Source organism: Pteropus medius, unplaced genomic scaffold (assembly GCF_902729225.1).
Source record: "Pteropus medius unplaced genomic scaffold, Ma_sr-lr_union100, whole genome shotgun sequence".
In the NCBI taxonomy this organism is placed as follows: domain Eukaryota; kingdom Metazoa; phylum Chordata; class Mammalia; order Chiroptera; family Pteropodidae; genus Pteropus; species Pteropus medius.
In genome coordinates this window covers 1,588,043-1,614,955 of record NW_024344253.1, presented here as the reverse complement: position 1 = coordinate 1,614,955, position 26,913 = coordinate 1,588,043, and positions in this window count along the sequence as shown.

Genomic DNA, 26,913 nt, shown 5'->3' with positions numbered 1-26,913 from the left:
TAAGAATTCAACTTGATAAACTCTATCTGAACATAGAGAAGATTAAAAATCACCTCTATGCACTCAGGACACATCATTTCTTTGGTATCTTATCAAAAAGGCATAATTTACTCTAAGCATGAGAAAACATCATATGAACACAAACTGAGAACTTACACAAAATAACTGATCAGCACTCTTCCCAAGTGTCAAGGTCATGAAAGACAAAGAAAGACTGAGAAACTGTGACAGACAGGAGGTGACTAAGGAGGCATGGCAACTAAACCCAATGTGGGTTCCTAGAGCAGAGAAAGGACAGTATTAGAAGAACGGGTGAAGTTAAAATAAGGTATGGAGTCTCAGCTAATAGTATTAAAACATGACAATTTTCTGGTGATATTGGACGATGGTTATTTGACATGTTGACATTAAGGGAAGAAAAGTAAGTGATAAACAGCTACCCTCCATACTATCTTTGCAAATTTTCAGTAAATCTAAAATGAATTCAATATTTAAAAATCACCTTATAACACATATGTGGATATGGGTTTACAATACCGTAAAATCTTACCAATTCTTTGATCTACTTAGCACCATAGTGACAGCCATAAAATTATATTTGGGGCACACTGATGCCATCAGTCATCACAGGCAGTGAGAAATAGCTGAATGTTGATGGTTAATAAAAATATAAGAAAAAAAGTACTTAAATTTTTCAATAGTTCATTGTCACTAACCGATCTGTGTCCTTGTGTGACTCTGAATGCTAGATTTAAAACTTATAGCTCCCTTATAGTTGGGAGTCATTTATTATTGCAAAAAGGCAGGCAGCAGAGTGGTGAAAACCTCTGAAGCCGGCCTCCAGGGACTTCCAGTCTGCATACTTCTTTTCCCCAAGAGCCCAGTGTCCTCACTTCTCACCCGCCAGCCTTTTGTTTGAGTTACACTTACAATCCCTCCCATGGAGTCTCTGTGTCCCCTGTATCCATCTAATGAATTTCATGAAGACAGAATGTATTTCACATAGGAAATAAGATGGGGGCCTCCAGTCAGAGTTACAGCACAAGGGTACGTGAGCTCACAACAGGGGAGTGTAATACATGTGGTGTTGATTCTCTAATTCTCACAATAACAGGAAATGAAAAATCTTAGCACACCAGTAAACCTCTGAGAATGTTAGCTATTTCAATCTCATTAGAATCCAGGCTAATGCTAAATCTAATTAAAAACAACGATTCTGTCCCAGATTATTGCATCTGATATTTCCTCAAACCTTTTCTAAAAACCTGGGGTGTCCTCAGTAGGCCGCTCTCCCCCACCACTCCACATCCTTTGAGCCTCAATTTTAGATTTCTCCAGCTGCTGCTCAGTGATTGGTTCTGCACGGACACTGACCACTTTCAAGTAGGATCATTTCAATTGCACCTGGCTTCAGGCCCATGCCACCTGCCCTGGCCTCCTGCTCTGAGATTCCAGCCCTGACGGCAGGAAACTGTTCTAGAGTAATAAGTTCCAGGCTCTACTTTCTAGGGAACTCGGGGGAAATTACAATTAAACTATCCCATGGGGAAAAAATGTCAAAAACTGGCAAGAGAAGAATAAAACAAAACATCTAAAAGAACATATGCTGAAGTCTGAGGAGAGTTTCCACTAAATCTATCATTGAGATTTATGTGTTAATAAACATATTCTTAGATTACATATATTCTGTGGGCCAACCAAGAATAATATAGAAAACCAAAATTGCCATGGAGAAGGGGAAAAAACCTTGGTTTAGCTCTAATATTTGCCCTTAGCTATGGGATACATGGTGGCCTTCCCAAAACCAACTGACCAAAATAACGCTTCTCTCCCTGCTTCGATGCACTTGTTGCTTTCTATATATTCAGAAACTGCAAAAGTTAATGAACAACATCGCCAGGAAGAGATGAGAATACCCAGTGGTGTACGGCATCTGTGTATACCTTGGTATCTGAGAAAAATGTTTGTAGTGAAGGGGCATAAAGTCTGATGGAGACTCATGCATGCTGGCAGGGAGCCGTCTTTTTTAAATTTGTGTTAATTACTGCTGATTCCGCTGTCTCAAGAGCACAGGCAGAGAATCTGACTACAGAAAAGTATCCATCCCAGCCCATCAGACCCATCCCAGATGGCACAGCTGCTAGATACTGGATGGGGACTGTACATAGCACTCTACCCTTAGGACCTAAATCTGAGAGGAGGAGTTTCCCAACAACTTGTAGACAGGGAGGATTGCTAGAAAGATATTCCCCATGTCTACAGAGAGATGTGAGACCTAGAGAGTTCTCCTCATCCAAAGAAGAGTGGACAACAAAAAGCAACATGAGAGAAAAGGAGTGTGTTGACAACTCAGAAAAATGTATACAGAAAACACAAGACCATTTTAGAAAAGCGTTTGTTAGGTGCATTGAAATAGTTGCAAGACAACAGGTCCTCGTGACATGAGTACCAAAAGCATAATGAAAAAATACAGTGGAATAAAGTCAAAGACAAAAATGACGTTAGATGATATAATTTTCTTGAGACCTAAAATGTAATTCAAAATTTTTAAAATTAGGCAAGGAAAAGCAAAGTTTGCATTACAAATCTTTGATGAGATGATGCACCACAGAATGCTCTCCTTGAGTTCAAAAAGTGAATATGATAAAGATATAGAGAGCTGAGATACAAGCTAATACATGCAGGTGACCTAAAGAAAAGAATTCAAGACTTAGAGCCCTTGAGGAGACAGTGTCAGGGACTGAGAGCTTAGGATTTGGAGGGAGGCATCTGGGTTCAGACTCTCTCCTAGTTACCAGCTATGAGAGAATGAGGGCTTGAGAAAGCCCATTCCCATCCTGAGCTTCAGTTTGCTTATCTTTAAGATGAGAATAATAGTAGCTATTGTTATAATTAAATTAAATAATGTATGTAAATTGTTTAGAGGCACTTTAAGTACTCAATGAATAACTATTATCATCACCATTAAACACAATAATCAAAGACGTCCAAAGAAATTTTTCCTGAGGTCAAAAGAAAACAGCAGCATGTAAATCAAAAGAACTCACTATGTTCCAGACATGCTTAATAAAGAAAGCACATACCTAGCAGTAGCCAGGCTATGAAAACTCCTTATAACAACAACAGAAATAATAATATGCATACCATATATGCTGACTCAGAACAAAAAACAGACTAGCCTCCAACTTTTCCTACAACTTTAAACACTTAAAGACAGTGAAAGAGAATAACATTCTCAAATTATGCCACTTATAAATTTCTCTAGAAAACATTACTCAAAGATGTTCTTGAGTTTACAGCCATGCCACTCTGAACGTGCTGGATCTCGTCTGATCTTGGAAGCTAAGCAGAGTCGGGCCTGGTTGGGAGTACTTGGATGGGAGACTACCTAGGAAGAACAGGCATTTGTAGGCATTAAAAAAAAAAGTTCTTGCTTACTAAGAGATAATCAAAATCAAGAGGTCAAGAATGAGAAAGTCGTAGTATTAAAACCAATTAGTACAACTTCTGCAAATACATTTACAATATTCAATATTTATATGGACAGATATTATACACACACACACACACATACACACACACACACTCACACACTAGTTATACATTCTACAGCCATTGAAGATTATGCTGGGAGGAGTAGAATGGCAATAAATTCCTCAGCACCTGAAGGGGAGTGCCATCTCTGCTTGGTTCTTGATTTTAAATAATGAAAAGAGGATTATTTATTTATTTGATAAACTATAAGCAAAGAGGTAGAATTTAGAACAGGATATGTATTTGTAACATTATTAATAAAATATACCAAAAGACAAAAATAGGAACTAGAAAGCAAAAAAACAAGATGAAAAGATAAAATATTAAATTTGACAATACATGAAAATAGGCTATAGTTTATTAAAGGAAAAATAAGATTTTAAAAAAATTAAAATAATTATGTTGAGAAAATGCCAAACGAGGGAGAGAAGGAAGGAAGAGAAGGAAGAAGGAAGAGGGGAAGGAAGATAAATAACAAACAAATGAGAAGATAAAGGCAAAATCAAGTATTATATTGGACAGATATATAAAGATATACAAATATAAAGAAAAGTTATTTGAAAATTTAAGGAGGATTTGACAAAAACAATTGTAGAACTTCATAAGCCATTGTCAATCTGTAAAGATGCAGTTGCCAGGATTATGGTATAGATGGTTCAAGTAATTAATAGGATTTATTAAGTAACATTTATTGATTAAGAATAAAGTATACTTTTTTCAAACATTTATAGAACATTTTCACAGAACAGTGAACACATTCTAAACTATGAAAAACTCAATAAGATTCAAATATAGAAATATTTTCTTATTGTAGTAAAAACATTATGAAATCTACCTTATTAACAAGTTTCAAGTGTACAGTAGTACAGTGTTGTTCACTACATGCGCTTTGTTGTACAGGTCTCGAGAACTTTTGTGTCTTGTCTGACCAAAACGCTATACCCATTGCATAGCAATTCCTCATTTCTTCCCCCTCCAGCCCCTGGCAACCACCGTTCTACTTTCTGTTCTGTGAGTTTGACTACTTTAGATACCTAATATAAGTGGAATCATGCAGAATTTACACTTCTGTAACTGGCTGTGTCACTTAGCAAAATGTCCTCAAGATTCATCCATGTTGTGCATATGAGAGGATTTTCTTCTTCTTAAGACAGAATAATATTCCACTGTTTATATTACATTTTCTTTATTCATGCATCAATGGTCACTTCAGTTGTTCCCACCTCTTGGTTATTGTGAATAATGTAGCAGTGAACATGAGAGCGCAGATTTCTCTTATTTATCTTGTTTTCAATTCCTTTGGATAAATACCCAGAAGTAGAATTTCTGGATCATATAGTAATTATATTTTTAGCGTTTTGAGGAACCTCCATACTGTTTTCCACAGTGGCTGCACAAATTTACATCCCATCAACAGGGCACAAGGATTCCCTTTTCTCCGCATCTTTGCCGACACTTGTTATCTCTTGTCTTTTTGAAAATAGCCATTTTAACAGGCAAGAGGCAGTGTTCCATTGTGGTTCTGGCTTACATTTCCCTGGTGATTAGTGACATTGAGCATCTTTTCATGTACCTGTTGGCTATTTGTATGTCTTCTTTGGAAAAATGTCTATTGAAGTCCTTTCCCCTTTTTGAAATCAGATTATTTGTATTTTGGCTACTGAGTTGTAGGAGTTCCTTATATATTTTGGATATTAGCCTTATATATGGTTTAAAAATGTGTTTCCCATTCTGTATGTTGCCTTTTCACTCTGTTGATGGTTTCTTTTGCTTCACAGAAGCTTTTCAGTTTGATATAATCCCACTTGTCTATTTTTGCTTTTCTGCCTATGCTTTTGCTCTCATACCCAGAAATCATTGCCAACTCCACTGTCACGAAGCTTTTATCTTATGTTTTCTTCTAGGAGTTTCAGTTTCAGTTCCAGGTCTTATGTTTAAACTTTTAATCCATTTTGAGTTGACTTTGTGTATATTGTAAGAAAAGAGTCCAGTTTTATTTCTTTGCATGTGGATATCTAGTTTTCTCGCCACTTATTGAAGAGCATATCATTTCTCCCTGGTGTAGTCTTGGCAGCCTTGTCAGAGATCATGTGACCGTATGTGCATAGATTTATTTCTAGATTCCCTTTTCACTTCTATGGTTTATATGCCTGTCATTATGCCAGTACCATGCTGTTTTGATTATCATAGCTTTGTACATGTTTTGAAGTCAAGAATTGTGAGCCTCCACCTTTGTTCTTTCTCAAGATTGTTTTGGCTATTCAGGGTCCTTTGTGGTTCCATATGAATTTTAGGATTTTTTCTATTTCTGTAAAAAATGCCATTGAGATTTTGATAGTGATTATACTAAATCTGTAGATTTCTTTATAGTATGAACGCTTTCACAATATTAAATTTTTCAGTCCGTGAACACAATACGTTTTTCCATTTATTTATGTCTTTAATGTTTTTCAGTAATGTTCTGTAGTTTTCAATGTAAAAGTCATTTGCCTCTGGTTAAGTTTGTCCCTAAGTATTTAACTCTTTTAATGCTATTATAAATGAAATTGTTTTCTTAATTTCCTTAATTTCCTTTCTAGATTGTTCATTTTTAGTGTATAGAAATGCAACTAATATTTGTATGTTGATTTTGTGTCCTGCAGCTGTGTTGAATTCATTTACTAGTTCTTGCTCTGGTCAACTCTTGATTTTAGAGGAAAAGCTTTCAGCTTTTCATCATTGAGTATCATGGTAGCTGTGGAGTTTTCATATATGGCCTTTTTATGTTGAGATAACATTCTTCTATGTCTAGGTTATCAGGTGTTTTTATCATGAAAAAATGTTTTGTCAAATGCTTTTTCTGAATCTTCTGAGATTATTATGTGATTTTCATCCATCATTATGTTAAGGTGGCATATCACATTGACTGATTTCTGTCCTTGCATTATAAGAATAAATCCCACTTGTTCATGATATGTGAATTTTTTTTACTCTATTGTCAAATTCAGTTTGCTACTATTTCATTAAGAATTTTTACATCTATAGTCATCAGGAATATTGGTCTATTGCTTTTTTTTCTTGATGTGTCTTTGTTTGGCTTTGGTATGAGAGTAATGCTGGCCTCATCAAATGAGTTTAGAAGTGTTCCCTCTTCTTCAATTTCTGGAAGAGTTTGAAAAGGATTGGTATTAATTCTTCTTTAAATGTTGGTAAAGTTCTTCACTGAAGCCGTCTAATCCTGGGCTTTTCTTCGTTAGGATATTTTTGATTACTGGTTCAATCTCTATACTACTTGTGGATCTGCTTAGATTTTCTATTTCTTCATGACTCAGTCATGGCAGGTTCTATATTTCTAGGAATTTATCCATTTCTTCTAGATTATCCAATTTGTTGGAATATAATTATTCACAGCAATCTCTTATAATCCTTTTATATTTCTGTGGCATTAGTTGAAATGTCATCTCATTTATTTCTGATTTTATTAGAGTCTTCTCTCTTTTTGTAGTCTAGGTAAGAGTTTACCAATTTTGTTAATTCTTTCAAAAAACCAAGTCTTAATTTTGTTGATTTTTTTCCTGTTATTTTTCTACTCTCTACTTCATTTATTTCTGCTCTCACCTTTATTATTGTTTCCTTTTGCTAATTTTGGGCTTAGTTTGTTCTTCTTTTTCACGTTCATTGAGGTATAAAATTAGGTTGTTTGGGTTGTTTCTTTATTTTTTATATAGGCATTTACAACTATAAATTTGCCTCTTGGTACTGCTTTTCTTGTATCCATTAAGTTTTGGTACATTGTGTTTCATTTTCATTTCTCTCAAGACATTTTATAATTCTCCTTTTGATTTTTTCTTTAACCCATTGGTTGTACAGAAGTGTGTTAATGTCTACTTTTTTATGGATTTTAAAGTTTTCCTTCTGCTATCAATTTCTAGCTTTACTCCATTATGGTTAGAAAAGACACTTGGCATAATTTCAATCTTTTTAAATTTGTTAACACTTATTTTGTGATCTCATATGTGAAATATCCTGGAGAATGTTCCATGTGCACTGAAGGAAAAATGTGTATTCTGCTTCTGTTGGGTGGAATTTTCTGTATATGTGTGTTAGGTCAATTTAATCTAAAGTGTGATTTAAGTCAGCTCCTTACTGATTTTCTGTCTGGGCGGTCTATCCATTATTGAAAGTGGGATATTGAAATCTATTATTGTTGCATTGTTTTCTATTTCTGCCTTTAGTTCTGTCAGTGCTTGTTTCATATATTTGGTTGCTTTCATGCCAGGTGCATATTTATTTATAATTGTTATATCTTCTCATTGAATAATCCTGTATTATGATATAATGTCCTTCTTTGTCGCTTGTAACACTTTTTGACTTAAAGTCTATTTAGTCAGTTATAAATACAGCTGTCTCTGCTCTCTTTTGGTTGCCATTTGTATGGAATGTCTCTGTGTATGTTTCACATTGAGCCTGTGTGTTTCCTTAAATCTAAAGTGAGTCTCTTATAAAGAGCATATAATTGGATCCTGTTTTTTTTATTGTTGTTCATTCAACCTTTCTACGTTTTTGTTTTTGTTTTTGTTTTTGATTGAGGAGTTTAATCCATTTACATTTAAAGTAATTATTGATAGGGACCAACTTACTTTTGCCATTTTGTTCATCTTTTTCTGCTCTGTAGTTTTTTTGTTCCTCTTGTCTTTTCTTGCTCTGTCTTTGCAATTCACTGATTATTTTGTAGTGATATGCTTTGATTCTTTACTTTCTCCATGTGTGTATCCTCTATAGGTATTTTCTTTGTGATTACCATGGAGCTTACATAAAACATTTATAACAATCTACCTTAAACTGATAACTTGTAAATATTTTTGTTTTATTTTACAATTTTAATTTTTCTAATTTGTGTCATTTTTTTACCATGAGCATGTAGTATTTTAATAATTATAAATTATAAAGCTGTTGTCATTTTTAAAATAAATTAGGAAAGTGACATTCACCTGAGCAATCCTTGATTAGACAGATTGCATAACTAGGAAACAGGCTACTTTTGTGGCTCCTTTTTTTCCTACAGAAAGTTCTAGGAATGATTTAGGTCTAAAGTGGAAGCTAAAACGAAAACGAGAAACTCAAATTGTTTCTACTAGTACGAACAAAAAGTAGAAGAGATCCAGAAAAATAGAGGCAGATGAGAGAAAGAACAAAGAAAGGAGAGAAAAAAGTATTCTGTCTACTTGTGTTAACAGAAGAGATGATGGAAGAATATAGTTTCTGGAGGTGCGCTGTCCTGAGATGAATGATTCTGTACAAATCCAGGATTCTATCAGGCTTCTAAGAACTAGTCTTCTCTATTTGGTTGAAATGGCTGGAGTTCCACAAGCAAAAAGGAGACTTTTCAGGATCTTAGTTCCCAATTTTTCTAAGGGTTTAACTCAATTCAAATTACATTAAATATGTAGCACTGTTAATTGTTTGCTTTCAGAAGATGAAAGATGAGTAAGTTGAATGGTTACTATACATTTTTCAATTGAAAGTCACAAAGTTTACCAAAATTTCTTATTTCTTGGAAATATGCAATATAACCATAGAGAGGCCATCAGAGACAAACAAAATAAAACAAAATTATTTTTTTAATTCCACATTCATAGACATTAACATACATATCTTGAAAGTTACCCTGTACACACTCATCTTTACAGGATGATTCATCCTGTAGCATGCACAGTTAGCACAGGGCTAACTGTGCATATAATAACCACTTGGTCAAGAATCTTTCTTAACCTTATATTTGAGGAATACAGAACATAGTTCTATAACATGGAGAGTCGCAGACATCTTTCCTCATGAAATTGTATAAGAGATTTTTTAAAAATAAACTATGACATTCTGTTAGCTAATTACCCCAGAATTATCTACCATCCAGGTGAATCTGAATTAATCTTTCAACCTAACAAACTTAGATAAAAGATGTGGGAAAGGAATAAAACATTCACACAGTCGAATGCTTTATAATAACTCGGCTAAGTTAAAAAAAAAAAAAATACACCTAGACATGAGTATGTGACAAAAGAGAGAACACCAGCAAGCTTTTAGCCTGGGAAATTAAGAAGGAGACAGCACAAAACCTGATATTTTCAATTAACACCCTATATGTTTCTTCAATCCCATGACCTGTCTGAAATTAATGAAACCTTTTCTACATGCTACCTCAAGTTGTACAAATCAATCCAGGGTGTGAGAAAGAATAGAGCGAACAAATTCTTCTCCCTGGTCATTGGCACTGATATAAATATTACAGTCATGAAATAAAAAACACAAGAAAATAACATAAACCACATCAAAACATCCCCGTGGGGACTGCACAAAAGAAGTCTGGATTCAAGTGGATTAAGTTCAAAGCTTATTTTAAAGACCATCTATTGCTCAGATCAAATCATCGTAATGGCTATGATTAATTCTTTTTTCCCAAATAACTTCCTTGCACCCCTATCCCAAAATATAATTTCTGTTGCAGACTTCTCATGGCCCCAAGGAGGAAAAAACTATTGATCAGTGTTTTGTTCAATTTTAATTAGGATTGGAAAGGTACTTGCACCGAGTTTAAATTTCCTATGTCCACAGTGTATTCATGAATATCAGAAAGGGCTATTAGACTCTCCTGTGATAATCTCTGTAGATGTTTTAATCACACAATCTGTGGTTTTCAACCAAAATTTCAGTTCTTGTCACATCTTTTGACACTGATGGGGGGTATGGATTGGAGAGAGATGACAGTAATTGAATTTGGAGTTGATGTTGTGAAGTCAGTTGAAGCTAGAAACAAAAAAACAAAAAAACCACTTTACTATCAATTCAGAAAAATAATCTTATTTTTAAAACCCTACTTTAAAAAGAATAAAATACAATTTTTCTTGTTTATCCATTTGTACTTCTGGTATAATTCATCATATAGCCTTTATGGACAACTCTGAGAGAAATTGTTCTTATATATATGTAAGCATTGAATAAGAGTGATCATTTCATTCCTGCAACATTTGCATTACTGGTCATGAGGTTCTCATTGCTTCACCCTATTCATGTGCATATGACACAATTCTATGTGGCAGTAAAGCATGTTGTGAAATGTGTAGGGAATTAGAACATAAGTAGAAAGCCAAAGCAAGGTAGAGAGTTTCAACCAATGTTTGAAAGAAGACAAAATCTATGAAATGAAGAGACAATGTCTATTAGCTAGTAAAAGCTGAAAAAGGGCAAATTCTTGTGTGATGTGGGGGGCTCTACACCATTCCTGGCTGAGTTCAGACAAAGAACAATTCTTGGAAAACTCTCACACTCCTTCCCGTTTTCTTTATGTTTACCTCCCATCCTCACTACCCTTCAACACTCTAATTTCTTTCTAACAACAAGCTCTGTTCCATTCTTTCCCTTCCCTTCCATCTTGAAAGATTTCATTTCCCTGGTTAATATTTTTCTACTTCATTTTAATACCCTTTCTACTTACTAATCAATAGCACCCTCTCCGTTTTATGCCAACAACCTAAATAAATGCCCCCCAATTTCTAACCTTCATTTTCATCATAATTTCTCATAATCTGACTCTTGTCCTTCCATTAATGTAGGGAGGAGACAAGAGAACTAAAAGTTAAATCAAGTTATATTCAGAGACTGCAATATGCTCTACAATCAGCTCTACAGCCAGACCATAAGGAAACCCGCAGGACAAAGAAAGATTTCTGCTGGGATTGCCCACACTCTGAAGAGAAAACAAAAACAAAGTGTTTAAGACCTGCTCTACACACAATAAAATCATTCATTTTCTACAGCTAAACCATGGGGAACCTATGGATCAAAGGCTGGGAACTGCCAGCAGGACGTTTGTGCTATATATTCTTACCTTTTTGGGCTACATACTCTTATCTTTTCACACTGTATGCCCATACCATCAAGGGAAAATGGGTAACAAGTCTTTAAAACCATAATTCATAGAAACTAAGAATGATACATAAACTGAAAACCTGGAGCACTCAGGGTCCCTCTCAGTCTTTTTTTCTGTCTCACTGTCTTTCTCTCTCTCTGTCCCTCTGAGACTCTCACACTCTTTGTCTGTGAGAGGAGGCCACGCTCGTCTGTGGAGCGTTACCCCTTCTCTAATAAAATTTCCTTTTGACTCTAAGTCGGGTGTGTTCCTGCACTCAGCCAAGAACACTTTTTCTCTCGATTCAGGGTCACTCGGGGAATTTGCTCTGTCCTGCATCACCATCATCACCAGTGACCTCTTCTGTTTCCCACATCTCATGACTTTCTGTCAGTCAGTGTCACCGATATTTCTGGATCATATTCGTTACTAGAGACTCTACAAGAAACAGTCTTTTCTCCTGGCATTTTAACTTTCATTATTCTCCTCCAACCCATCTCAGTACTTCTTTCTCTTTTTAAGAGGAATACTAATTAAGATGATTATAAAAATTAAAATCGATGTTTATGGCATTTTAATGTATATATTATATGCTTATTTACTTGCCTTATTTAAGTCTACAACACTCTTTCTCACTGGTTTGCTTCCTCACTAAGCTTAAGTGTTAAGATTTCAACCATAAAACTGTTGAGATTAGATACCAAAATTACCTCTTCAGTCCCAATCTCCTACCTCTGCTCTAGTTTCTTATTTCAAACTATTTTCAAATCATTTCTTCTTGGACGTTTGCTTAATGAATCGAATTAAAATCATCCACATTAAACATATCTTCTCCCTTCCACCTAATGTACCCCACCCACAGGAAAGAGAATGGAGGACAAAGCAATAATCTTCCACCTTATTCCAGTACAGTAACCAGTGATGTGCAACAAAGGCAAGTTAGGCAAGAAAAAGCCCCATCTGTTTCTCCCAATCCATTTTTCTTCATCCCTGCCCTGAGACAAGAGCCATTAAGCACAGAACAACATGAAATGTGGACAAACAGGTCCCAAATAGCCAAGATTAATCTTACGCAAGTGGGCTTGATCCTCAAAATAAACAAATTAGGTTGGTAAACAGTGTGGAGAGGATGGCTTTAGAGGCAGATAGCCCTAGAATTGGCTTTTAACAAATTAAATGGAATTTCTAAAGTGAATGGAGAGGTTTCAAGAGGGTCGAAGCATCAGGAAAAACCCCAAGCTTAGAGAATAATGGCTTATGTTTTCCTCAAACTGCCTGGGAACATCACGCAGCCTAAAAGTGCAGGAAAAAGTGCAGTGAATGTCTGCACCACCAAGAACTGAACTGCTATGAGAGTGCAGACACGCACATACACTTATTGATTATTCCTAGTGCTCTGTTAGGGAGGGGACTATAGCAAATGGTGGGCTAGAAAAAACCACCCTGCCAGCCTGGGGCGGGGAGTCGGATTTCCTAGCCAAGGAAAGTGCTCCAGTGCCAAGAAAGGGATCTGACAAATTATTTCTCATGGATATCTCTGCTCCCAAATATGTTTTACTATCTTATCCAGAAGATGTGGGATATGACCAGTAAAAGGTGTACACCTGCATTCTCTTTACCTTTGCCCCTAAGTGGAATTTCTGTTTTAATTGTCTTGTTTTTCTTTTACTGTTGAATTTTAGCGCAGTTAGTTTTGAGTGAGTTTTTAAATTTAGTTTATAAATCGTGTAATTGTGATGATCATGGTATGTTGCAGCATGTTTGGAATTGGCTATATGGGAAGAGGGAGATGTGTGAATCAGGCAGCCAGGTGATGAAATGTAGTAGATACCTATTAAAGTGTCTTTCAAGACGTCTTTCAAACGTATACAATAGTCCCCTTATCTGTAGGGAATACAGTCCGAGAACTCCAGTGGATACCTGAAACCATGTACAGTGTCAAACCCTATATAAACTAGGATTTTTCCTATATATACATATCTATGAAATTTTTAATTTATAAATTAAGCACAAGAAGAGATTAACAACTAATAATGAAATACAACAATTATAACAAAACACTCTAATAAAAGTTATTAAGTAAAATAAGTATTAAGTAAAATAAGGGTTACTGGAACAAGCACTGCGATACCATGACAGTCGATGATAACCTAAATGGCCGCAAAGTGACTAACGAGGGGTACTGCACACAGCAGGGAGATGCTGGACAAAGGGATGATTCACGTCCCACGTGGGACAAAGTGGGACAGGACAAGATTTCACCACGCTACTCAGAATGACATGCAACTTAACACATGAATTGTCTATTTCTGGAATTTTTTATTTAATATCTTTGGACCAAGGTCAACCACAGGTAACTGAAACTGAGGAAATGAAAGCACAAATAAGAGGAAACACTGTATTTTCAACCCACAGAAGAAGGCCCTGGGAAGGCATGTGGCTATTATGTGATGCACCCCTTCATCATAGTTAAGGGGAACTGGAGTAGACAAACTGTTATACACATAGTGAAACACACAAAAAATACACACAATTTTAAAATGGTATTACAGGTTCCATGAAGAAGTGGAACTAATATATCTGTAGCCTGCATCTAGCGTAGTGCTCAGACATACAGGCATTTAAATGACGGGGTCATTTTAGAAGGAAACACAGCATACGTAGGTATAAGGCAGTGAATTCAGAATGTGTGGGCTCTGTGTTGGCGCACTGAGTAGTAGCTTCATGACGGATGGATAGTAGGGTTACTGAAGGGGTATAGAAGGAGAAGAGAGTGAACTTCCAAAGCTACCGCCTTAGTAAAGAAATCAGAACTATAAACCATTTACACTGTGAAAGATTTATTAACCTCTGTTACTTCAAGTGTGTTTTCTCAAGCTGTGTCTGTGTTATAAATGCCTAGAAATGCAAAGGCCTGTCTCCTTGTGTTCAGAAACATTGGCAAAGAGAAGAACTCAGACCATGTCCTATCTGCAACCACTCTGAGGTAGTAAGGGGAAAGTCACATGGGAGAGAGTGAGAAGGAACAGATAAAGAGGAAAATAAAGTAAGCTAAACCCCTATAGCAAGTGAAAATTAAGAAAGGCCAAGCTGAAAGACTTGGGCCTGAAAAGTCATCCTGGAGTTTAACAATACGAAGGCCCTTTCGTCCTAGGAAGGAAAGGGGTCAGTAGATGGAATTACGGGTTAAGGAGCTCTGGAGCACAGAAAAGCAATCGATCTTCAAATTCCAGAGTGCAAGTTGCCTCCTCTCCTGTGGAAGTGGAAGCAGTCACGAGCAATAAGGATAAAGAGAGAAAATAAATAAAAGTGGTCTGAGACCAAATCTATATTCAGAGGTTGGCAAAAGTGAAGAACGCACACACACACACAGACACACATGAAAAGGCGCCGTCAGAAATAGGAGAAGCTATGCAGGCACAAGAGCCAAAGACAAAGAATGGTCCAGGAAGAAATGATGAAATATCAAAGAACGTTGCAGAAAAGTAAAGGAGGTCAGGAACTGAGAATGGTCAAGATGAAGGTCATTAGCATGACCCTGTCTGTCTCTGGCAGAAGAAAGTCGGTGAGAGGAAGTATGAGTGGAATAAGGAGCAGGCTTTATGGGAAAGCACAGATGTTACACGGAGAGATACATTCACCTTGGCTTCTTGAGGTACACGGATAAACATAGACCAGAATCTTAACTCATGTCAAAAATGCTTAGTGGCTGCCTGTAATAATGGAATTGAAGTGCCTTTCTTATCTTAAGCCTGATCTGCAAGGCCCTCAACAATGGGATCCCAATTTCTGGCTTTTCAGTCTTACTTTCTTTACTCTTACAGAAACTCTTGACTGCATCCTAAAGGGAGAACTCACTTTTTTAAAAAGTAACTTGTACTTTTCTACCCCTAAGCCTATGATCTCACTGACCTGTTCAAAATGTCTTCCATATCAATGCCACTTTTCCTCTGTTTGTCTTTAAATCAGCCCATTCGAGAGATATTTGGCATCAAACCTAAGAATAGGGGTTCCACAGTCTGACTAACTGGCTTCCCTCCTGGTCCCAACACTGACTAGATGCATGACCTTCATCAAGATGCTAAATGTCCCCGTGCTTCCGCTTCTTCACCTCTGAGAGGGGAATAATGGCACCTTCCTCTTAAGGTCATTGTAAGGCTTATATGAGATAAAATCAGTAAAGCACTTAGAATGGTGCCTAGCATAAAAAGAGCTTTCAATAAACGTAATGTTAGCTTTTATTAATCATGAAGCCTTCCTTAATAACCCTACTTGGAAGTTATCTTTTCTGTTCTTTTAAGCAATATGGTCTGGTCTACTTACCTGGTCATTAGGTTTTACTATTTGATATTTACTATTATCATTCTATTTGCTTTTCTTTCTTTCTCTTTTCAATTGGATTACAAGCTCTTTGAGGAGAGAAGCCACATCTCACAGCTCCTATCTACTCCTTAGTACCTAGAATATTCCTTTGCAATACATAAATACCTACAAACACTTAGATGATATATTTCCAAGTCATCTGTAAAAATCCAATAAAGAGAGATTTTATTAGGGACCTGCTTATATATAACTTGTTATATACAAAGACTCTCGAATATCTAAGAATATTATTCAAATATTCAGATCTGTAATGTAATTAACTTTGACAAAACTAATAACAAGTAGAACCTGTGTGTATGTGTGTGTGTGTGTGTGTGTGGCAACTCAGATCACTGAACCACTAGGAGCTGACCACAGCCCAGAAAAATCAAAGAACAAGCTTTAAATCTTATTTTCCTCTTGACTACTTTTTATAAGTACTACTTGAATTAATCTTCTTCCACTAGGAAAGAAAGTATATGTTAGCAGACTTTATTCCATCATTGAAAGGTTATGAAGGAAAACAATAATTTCATAGGAGATGAGATGAGACATAAAGATATTGTTAGATGCTATCCTATTTAAGTCATTTTGTCTTTCCAGAGCTGGGAAAGGGCTGCGTGTGGGAGGGAGGGTGAGCAGCCCTGTCTCATCCTCTCCCACAGTCAGGAGGCAGGAGGGTTTCTATGACCCTGTGCAGAAGAAAGCCCGGAACCCCAGCAGCTGCCTTTCTTCTCAGCCTTCAGAGCAACCTTGCAAATGATAGTTCAGACCTTCAGAGCAACCTGGCAAATGATAGAGATCAGGAAACTGAGGCTGAAAGTTAAATAATATGTCCAAACACATCTTGGTAATGATTGTATCTAAAATTGTCAGGTTCCAAACCTGCTCTTTTTCCCAATCACATTCTTCTCTCCTAAAATCATGGGCTTTTCTAATATTTAATGTCACTAGTAAAATCTTCAAATTAGGAGAAGCTTCAGTTATTAAAGTCTAGACATGCCCCATCCACATTTTTGTAAAATCTAATCTAAATTGATGGTGATTATGATAATAAAATCTTTACTCTTGGTGTCCACCTGCCTGGCAGTGAGTATTGAAGCGCTCTTCACACTTTAAGGATATGGTCTAATTAGTCCTCACAATCCCCGAGAAAGCATAGATTACCTCCATTCTACAGAGGAGGAAGTTCAGGCTCACTGGTAGAAGACAGAGCCAGAAAATGCTATGTCGTCTGCTGGTCTCACAAACCATGTTCTTAACCAAAGCTATTCTGCAAACAGCCAGGAAAACCTGACTAAAGTTTCTGTGAAACAGAACAACTTCTATCCCTCTATTAAAAGTGAAATTTCCTGTCATGGCAGAACTAGTGTCCACAAATATTTCTGGTTTGCTGAGTTATGTGTCTGGTTCACTGAGTTACATGGTTAATCTCAAAGAACCACATTTTTTTTTCCTACTATTAAAGAGAACTTCTATTTTTCCAAGGATTTTCAAAATCAAAAAGTAGGCATCCAAACAGTTCTGGATTAAGGCAATCAGAGTAGCAAGTGAAAAATCCCACGAGTGGGAAGCAGGGCAGACCTCGGCTATTTCCTGGCCTGGGTCTGGAAATTTCGTGTAGATCACCACTTCAGGTGAAATATCAAGGTAAGAAGCAGGATCCAAAGTCAAGAAACGAGCTGCCAGGAAGGCCTCTGTCTACTTGAGAGTCTGTTTACAGTGAGGATTTTCCTGACACTGCCCGACTTTATACTCAAAGCCAGCAGTGTTTTCTGCTTTTTTTCAATCTCCTACCTACTAAGTTAATAATAGCTATATTCATGCAATTACTAGGTGACAACTCCCTAGAGAAAATAGCTGAAGAGGAAAATTCTTACCTCCTGAGATTGCTGGGAAGTAATTAAAAACATATGCCTTTGTACTCATAAAATATCCAGACGCTAGGAGACATTAAGTCCAAAGAGAGTATAACATGCAAACCTTAAAGTAAATCTAGTAATAATAAATAAATTAACTAAATGATCAAACATAACATCACCAATAATGAGACAAACTAACATCTGGTGCTTTACAATGTCATACTCTGGGGACAAAGCATCACCCATATAGTACTCCTGACCGAAATGTAAACAAAATGTAAACTTGACTCTCATTATGAAGGAACAGACTAATGCAAACTGAAGGGCATTTTGCAAAACAACTAGCTTGAACTAAAAAAAAAAAAAAAAAAACCATTATTATGAAAAGATAAAGATGATAAATTAGATAAATAGATAGAAAGATAATGATTAGGGAACTCTTCTAGATTAAAAGAGACTGAAAAGAAATAACAGCTAAAAACCATACGCAATTCTTAATAGAATCCTAGATTTTTTTTAAAACAAAAAGTGAAATCTGAATATGGATTATATATTAGATAATAGTGCTATATCAAAGTTTAATTTCCTGAATGCAATAACTGAAATTTATTTATCTAGACTTTACTATTCCTAGGAAATAAATGCTGAAATATATATGTATGTTGGAGGGAAAAATCACAGAAAATAAATTTATTTACTTGAACTAGGGTAGTTGCAATTCCGATATTAATGGATAAATTAGCAGCCCTGGTCAGCTGTACTGGAGTAAACTACTTCATTCAACTCATTTATTCAATAAACTGTGTTGATTGTCCATCATACATCATGCATATGCCAGAATGAAAATATAAAAATAAATAAGTTGTTAATCCTGCTCTCAAGGAGCTTACTTTCTAGTTTGCCATATAAGTTATCAAACTCTAACACCATACTTCTTTATAGTATGTTTTGTTGAAGTATCAAATTATCTCATTTTCTCATGAGACAAAATTCTAATGAGAACAAATTTTAAGATTAAACGATGTGTTGGCAATGGCCAAATAGGCACTTGGCATCTATTTCCATTCTTTTTCCTTTGCCTTCTTATGAGCTTTCCCCTAGAGAATGGAAAACTATAATCTTCATTTCTCAGACATCCTTGTAGCTAAAGCTATACATGCACATTAATTTCTGTCAATTAGATACACTCATGAGATCTGGAAGGTGGAAGAGAATTAGAACACAATTCCTGTTAGCTAGTGCTGGCAGTTATGGTCAAAGAGAGGATGGCAGTTGTGATGACAGGACTCGAGCTTTCCAGCGTCTGGTTATTGGTTTTTCCTTGGTCAGGTGACAGTTGTGGCAGCCGTGGGATAGGGGATGGGAGATGGGAGGCAGCAGCATCTTTCTGACTGCAGGAGTGAGGCCGTGGTGGTATGTCCTAAAGTCATCACTTAGCTAATCATTATTCCCTGACTCTCACTCCTCCAAATTTTCAAAATATTTTGTACACTTCTAACACTCTCTATTGTATCTCTTACTGTTTATTGCTGGATGTTTCAGGTGTTCAAAGAAATCTGTCTACTAAATTAGAGCATAAACACTTCCCAGCCCTGTTTGAGGTCTGAGAATTATTTGTCCTATTGTACCGGTAGTTCTTTGCTTGCTCTAGTAGGATTTTGTTGCATTCACACACAGTTTTCGCCAAAGACATTGTGGATTCTTATGCAGCTTTCTAGAGCACTTGCTCTGGTCAACTCTCTCCTCTCCAGTACTCTGCCCCACGCATTCTGCCTAATTGCCTCAGCCTCCCTGAACTCTGACCTGACTCCACTGTTCAGTGACACCTCTGTGCTCTGTTTGGGTTCACTTCCCTTTTGCTGCAGTGTGGAACATGTCTCTAGGCAGAAATCTGGGACAGTTATAGGGATAATCTCACCTGTTTTCCTTTTCTTAAGGACCACGGTTCTGCTCTGCAGGTAAACCAATGTTTGAAAACCATTGTTCAACGTGTTTTGAACGTTGTTTACAGTTTTCTAGTTGTTTACAGCGGGAGGGCATTTCAAGTATTAGTTATGCTGTCATGGTCAGTCATGGAAATAATTGAAATTTTAAAAGAGAAAATTTTAGAAATTTTTAAAATAAAACCTTTGAGAGTAAACTTCCTTCAATTCACTTTATAGAACTCAATGAGAATTAATATTCAGAATGATGATCCAGAAGCTCCGCGATATCTAAGGTATTGAATAATCTACATTAAAAGTATTAGAGCTATTTTTTAAGAGTGAACAAGATAGCATAAAAAACATTTTTTGAAGGCTAAAATAATCACTTGTGGTTGTTTCCGTTCACTAGAAAATTACATTCATATTCTATTACCTGAGTATTCTGGTAAATAAAGTGTTTTATTACAGTACGTTGTTATTAACATTTTAATCATTAATATTTTCCATGCTTATTATGTGTATGTTTTACTTTTCATTTACCCAGGGCTGTGTGTGAATATTAAAGTATATTTTTCATGTCTTTGATAAGTTGTTTTGGGAAAAAAATCCGCTTTCTCTGTCTGCATAGCAGGGCAAGGAGCACCATAAAAAAAAAAAAAGTCATCCCGTTTATTTCCCTGAGTACATAATTGTCCATAGTGAGTTTCCTGAAAAAGAGTTGTACCTGGACACTAGAAAGAAGAAAACTCAAATTGTGCCAAAATGAAAAATCGAATCAGTGCCCAAGTAGGCTGAAATGGTCTTCTCTGCCCTCAACTCAGCACTTGGCCTACTTTTTTTCTTAAGATTTTGTTTCTGGCTCCCAGTTTGTCATTTCTGTAATGGGCTTTTAAATGACTTTTTCTTCAGGAAGGTAGCATTTATCATGGTGGTAGAAAGAGCCCCGGGATGGTTCTTGGGAGAACTGGGTTATAGCCTTGCTGGTTCTCTGCTTCTATGAGCTGTGTGATTTGGGGGAAATTATTTACCTTGTCCGAGATTTGGAATAGAACAGGAGTTTTTTTCATTCTGTTTTCTTTTGCTCGTTTGTTTTGGCAGTGGTTTTTAAGCAGCAGAATACTGTATCTAAAATAATATTTCATGAAAGTGCAAAGTGTAAGAGATAAATGTGGATCTTCCCTGATGGATGAGAAGCTTGAAGGTTCTGAGGCTCCTCCTCCCTGCCCAACTGGCCGCGAGGGTGCCTTAAAGGCAGCCCAGGGCTCCCAAGAGAAGAGTGTAAAATCCTCGGAACTGTATGAACCACCTTTCAGTATTAGCTTCTTTCGATTTCAGATTTCTGTGACGTTTTGTTGCACTCTATACCTTTCGACCATGATAGCCCAAAGGACCATTTCTTCTTTTAAGAAAGGCACTATCACATCAGAGAAAAATATGAGTTGAGTAGTCTTGTCTCTGCCTCCTCTTCGCTGAAATATCTTGAATACAAAACTTTTTTTGTTTATTTTTGTTTTTTCCCAGTTTTACTTAGATATCAACATACGACATTATAAAAGTTTTAGGTGTACACCATAATGAATGACTTGACTTACATATGTTGTAAAATGATTATCACAAGCTTCGTTAACATTCATCATCTTATATAAATACAACATAAAATAAAAGGAGAAAAAATATTTTTTCTTTAGAATTTTTCTCAACGGCTTTCACATATACTGTATGGCACTGTTCACTACAGTCACTATGTTGTATATTACAGCCCCAGTACTTATTCATCTCATAACTGGAAGTTTGTACCTTTTGGCCTTCATCCAATTCCCCCTCCCCTATTCCCTACCTATGGTATCTGCAAATCTGGTCTCTTTTTTTTTTAGATTCCACATATTAATGAGATCATATATTTGTCTTTCTCTGACTGATTTAACTCATTTAGCATGATGCCCTCAAGGTTTATCTATGTCGTCTCAAATGTCAGGATTTCCTCATTTTTTATGGCTGAACAGCATTCCATCGTATATATGTACCACATTTTCTTTATTCATTCATTCGTCAATGGACACTTAGATTGTTTCCATGTCTTAGCTATTATAAACAATGCGGCAGTGAACATGAGGATGAAGCTCTTTCTTCGACATAGTGATTTCCTTTCCTTTGGATGTGTTCCTAGAAGTGGGATTGCTGGATCATATGGTAGATCTGTTTTTAATTTTTGAGGAAGTTCCATACTGATTTCCATAGAGTCTGTACCAATTTACAGCCACACTAACTGTACACAAGGGCTCCCTTTCTCCACACCCTTGTCAGCACTTGTCATCTGTCATTTTTCATGATAGCCTTCCTAACAGGTGTGAAGCGACATCTCATTGTGCTTTTGATTTGCATTTCCCTGATAATTAGTGATGCTGAGCACCCTTTCATGTATGTACCTGTTGGCCATTTGAATATCTTCTTTGGAAAAAATGTCTATTCAGATCCCTTGCCCATTTTTTAATTGAATTATTTGTTTTTGTTTGTTTGTTGCTATTGTGTTATATAAGTTCCCTGTATATTTTTGAATTTGACTCCCTTATCAGAGATATGGTTTGGAAATACTTTTCCCATTTCATAGTTTGTCTTCATATTATTGATTTTTTTTAGTTGGATATAGTCTCACTTGTTTACTTTTTATTTTGTTGCTTGTTCTTTATGTGTTGCTGCCAAAAAATCATCGCCATGACTCATAATAAAGAATTTTTTTCTGTTTCTCCTAGAGAATTATGGTTTTAGGTATTGCAGTTAAGTCTTTAATTTATTTTTCAAGTTAATTTTTGTGAACGGAATAAGATAGTGGTTTAATTTCATTCTTTTACCTGTAGATATCCAATTTTCTTAGCATCATTCATTGAAGAGACTGTCTTTTCTCCCTTGGATATTCTTGGCTCCTTTGTCAGATATTAGTTGCCCATATACACTTGGGTTTATTTCTGAGCTCTTTGTTCTGTTTGTCTATGGTCTGTTTTCATGACAGTACAATACTGTTTTGACTATTATAGCTTTATAGTATAACTTGAAATTAGAAAGTGTGTTGTCCCTCACTTTGGCTATTCTGGGTCTTTTGTGATTCCATGTAAATTTTAGGATTTTTTTGTCACTTTTATAAAGATTGCCACTGGAATCTCAATAGGCTTTGTATTGAATCTGTAGATGGCCTTTGGTTGTATAACATACTAATAGTATTATTTCGATCTATGAACATAAGATACCTTTACACTTCTTGTGTCTTAATTTCTTTCATCAATATTTTGTATTTGTCAGAGTAGAGATCTTTCATCTCTTTGGTTAAATTTATTCCTAAATATTTTATTGTTTTTGATGCTATTGTAAATGAAATTATTTTCTTTATTTCTTTTTCAGATAAGTCATGGTTAGTTTATAGAAACACCACTGATTTTTATATGTTAATTTTGTATCCTGTAACTTTGCTAAGTTCGTTCTTTAGATCTAATAGTTTTCCAATGGCATCTTTATGATTTTCTATACATAAAATCATGTCATCTGCAAATAAAGACAATTTAACTTCTTCTTTTCCAATTTTGATAACTTTCATTTATTTTTCTTACCTCAGTGTTCCGACTAGGATTTCCAGTTCTATGATGAATAAAAGAAATGAGAATGAGCATCCTTGTCCTTTTCCTGATGTAAGAGGAAAAGCTTCAACCTTTCACCATAGAGTATGATATTAGCTGAGGGCCTGTCATATATGCACTTTATTATGTTTAAGTATGTACCTAATTTAAGACCTTTTTATCATGAAAGGAGGTCAAATTTTTGTCAGATTTTTTTATTCTGCATCTATTGAGATGATTATTCTATTAATATGATCTATCATATTGATTGATTTACATATGTTGAACCATACTTGCATCCCTGGGATAAATCCCACTTATCATGGTGCATGATCCTTTTAATGTGCTGCTGAATTCAGTTTGCTAACATTTTATTGAGAGTTTTTGCATTTACATGTATCAGAGATATTAGCCTACAGTTTTCTTATTGTGTTCTTTCTGAGCTTTGGTATGAAGGTAATTGTAGCATCCCCTCCTCTTCAATTTTTGATAAGAGTTTGAAAAGAATTAACATTAAGTTTTCTTTACATGTTTGGTGAAATTCACCAGTGAAGCCAACTGGTCCTGAGCTTTTTCTTTGTAAAATTTTGATTACTGATTTAATCTTCTTACTGATCTATTTGTCTATTTAGATTTTCTATTTCTTCCTGATTCAGTCTTAATAGGTTGTATTTTTCTAATACTTTTCCAATTCCTTATAGGTTGTCCAGTTTGTTGGTATATAGTTGTCCATAGTAGCCTCTTATGATTCTTTGTATTTCTTTGGTGTCAGTTATAATGTCTCCTTTTGATTTATAATTTTGTCGATATGAGGTTAGTCTAGCTAAAGGTTTGTCGATTTATCTTTTCAAAGAACCAACTCTTAATTTGGTTAATCTTTTCTATTGTTTCCTGTTCTCTATATCATTTATTTTTGCTAAATCAATTTCAGTTAATTTTACATTACTTGCAGACAAAAGTGAACATGTACAAAGTATGTTACACAAATCTCTTTATATTTCAGGTTACTTGGTTCTTATGGTGAAAGAGATTCCGAAAGAGAAACAATGTTATAATGAAAGTAGTAGAATAGAGTCAAACGAATTTGGATGTTAGTCTGGACTCCATCACTTACAAACTCTGTGACCTTGGGCTTATTACTAAGCATCTCTGAATGTTAGTTTCTTCACCAATAAGATATCTACCCTTTCTATTCAAAAGGAAGATAAATATGCTTAACCAAAAATAAAGGATTCTTATTAAAGGAGAAGTGCAGAACAGAGCAGACAAATTTTGCTTTAATTTTAATGCTTTTCCTAGAAACAGTTCTCTCTACCCATTTTCAGTCAGAAATGCTCAAAAAATTCTGTAGAATACAAATCTATACACCGTGTACTAATTTAAATATATTTCTAATACAACAGAATTTTGTAAAGGGGCAAAGTGACTTCGAATGGAGTGCTGTAGGCACAATGCTCTCTAAATTACATCGTATGAAAAAGTAAAGGATATTTCAGACAAAATAAATCACGTTGGTGCATTTCAGTACCTCTCTATAATTAACATTCAGGGGAACTTCATTAGGTGATTATGTTATCACTGTGAAATATTACTTGGTTAAAAATATAATTCTGAAACTGTAATATATAACCTGAATGCTTTGGGCAATGGAATTACTTTCCTCTAGGATCTCAAGGTACTTGGCAAACATTTATTCACTTCTGCTCTGCCTCTGTAAGTCAGGTCAGAGTTTTTGTTTTATGGATGAGAAAATTAAGATCCATGGAGCATTTGGAAGACTTGGTCATGACGGTTCATCATATTTCCAACACTGAAATGAAGAAGATTATATAAAGTTACTTATATCCATTTCTTATCAATCTACTATCCCGTCCTCGGTATAAGTATTACATAGGTACAGAATTACATAGGTACAAAAGGATACCTTTCTAAAGTATCAGAGTTGGGATCCTGTTATGGGTTGAGCTATGTCCCCCTAAATTTCAATTTGAAGTCCTAACTCCCAATATCTCAGATTGTGACTCTATTTGGAGATAAGGCCTTTAAAGAGGTAATTTAGTTTTCAACCTCATTTTGTGAGGTCACAAGATGGGCTTTAGTCTGGCATAACTGATGTCCTCATAAGGAAAGGAGATTGGGACACAGACACCTACAGAGAGAAGACCATGTGAAAGCACAGGGAGAAGACAGCCATCTACAAGCCAAGCAGAGAGGCCTGAGAAGACCTTGATCTCAGACATACAGTTTCCAGAACTGTGAGGAAATAAGTTTCTGTTCTTTAAACCACCTGATATGTGATACTTTGCTGTTGCAGCCTGAGCTCACTAATACATATCCTACGGGAGTTTGAATACTAGAGCAGAGAGGGTTATATATTGTAAATCCCACCTTCTCCCTGGATTCTTGAAGTCTGAATGAGTACTTGCTCAGCCCTCACAAATGTTATGATTGAGACAAGAGGCCAGTATATTGGGTCTCCTTTTTGGAGGTGAGCAAGACTTAAATGTCTGAACTCACCAATTCTAACTCTAGAATTTCTGTTCTCAACACCTAACCTGGGCTGTACTTTGTGACTTGCAATTGTATCAAGTCCCAGAGATAAAGGGTCTAATATGGGACCTGTCACTAATAAGCTAGATTGTGAGGACAGGTCTATTTACTATTGGGTGTTTGTTTATCTTAATAATGAGTGACACAATTTTGACAATAGCTTGCAGTTTATTTTGCCTCTTAAATTTTGATCACTTAAGGAAAGAAAAATTTTAGCAAAATATGGGCCACAATCTAAATCCAGTCGACCACCTCTTTTTGCACAACCCATGAGCTAAAGGCGATTTTACAGTTTTAAATGGGTTTTTAAAAAGTCAAAAGGAGGATAATATTTATATCGAGTGCTTTACCATATGTCATGCATTGTTATAACTCTTTGCCCTTATTACTTCATTTAATCTTAAAACAACCCTTTGAAGTAAGTACTATTATTCATTCTATAGATGAGCAGACTGAAGTAAGTACTCAAAGACCACAGAACCAGTGAGTTTCAATTCTGCTGGGATTCATACTCAGGGAGTCTTACCCCAGGGCTTGCGCTCTAAACCTGCCTCCCCATATTGAAAAGGGTCCAACACTATGAGGGTAACACCTGAGGGCCAAAGAGAGGTGCTGGCAACAAAGTCAGAGTGTTCGCTGGGAAAACGACCACTGTGTTGCAGAGTGAAGGCTTTGTGGGAGAATGAGGCCACATTTCCACCAAGAGGACAGGGAATAGCAACTATGAACCCCAACTAAGCAACATGTTATTCCTTCTAAACAATTCCATTCCTCTCATTAATAGACCTATAGTATAAAAAATTGTATTCAATTACTACTATATTATGTCAATTAATAATGCCATTCAATTGTTTTAAAATTTTGTGGACATTTGTTTTCTCTCTTTTATGCAAGTACCTGCATAATATCCTAGATTTTGCCCCTCAGCCCACAAAATCTAAAATATTTACTATCTGCTCCTTTACAGAAAAAGTTTGCTGACTTCTACTCTAGAATGCTAAAGGAAGAAAATAAATTTGGGTGATTGGAATGATGATTGTAGCCATTAAGATTAATCTCTTTCCTTTATTAGCAAGTTGTCACTAAAATTAGGTATACTTCAGCCATCATGATGCTTATTATTATTTTAAATTTTAAAATTAGGTATACTTCAGCCATCATGATGCTTCTTATTATTTTAAATTTTAATA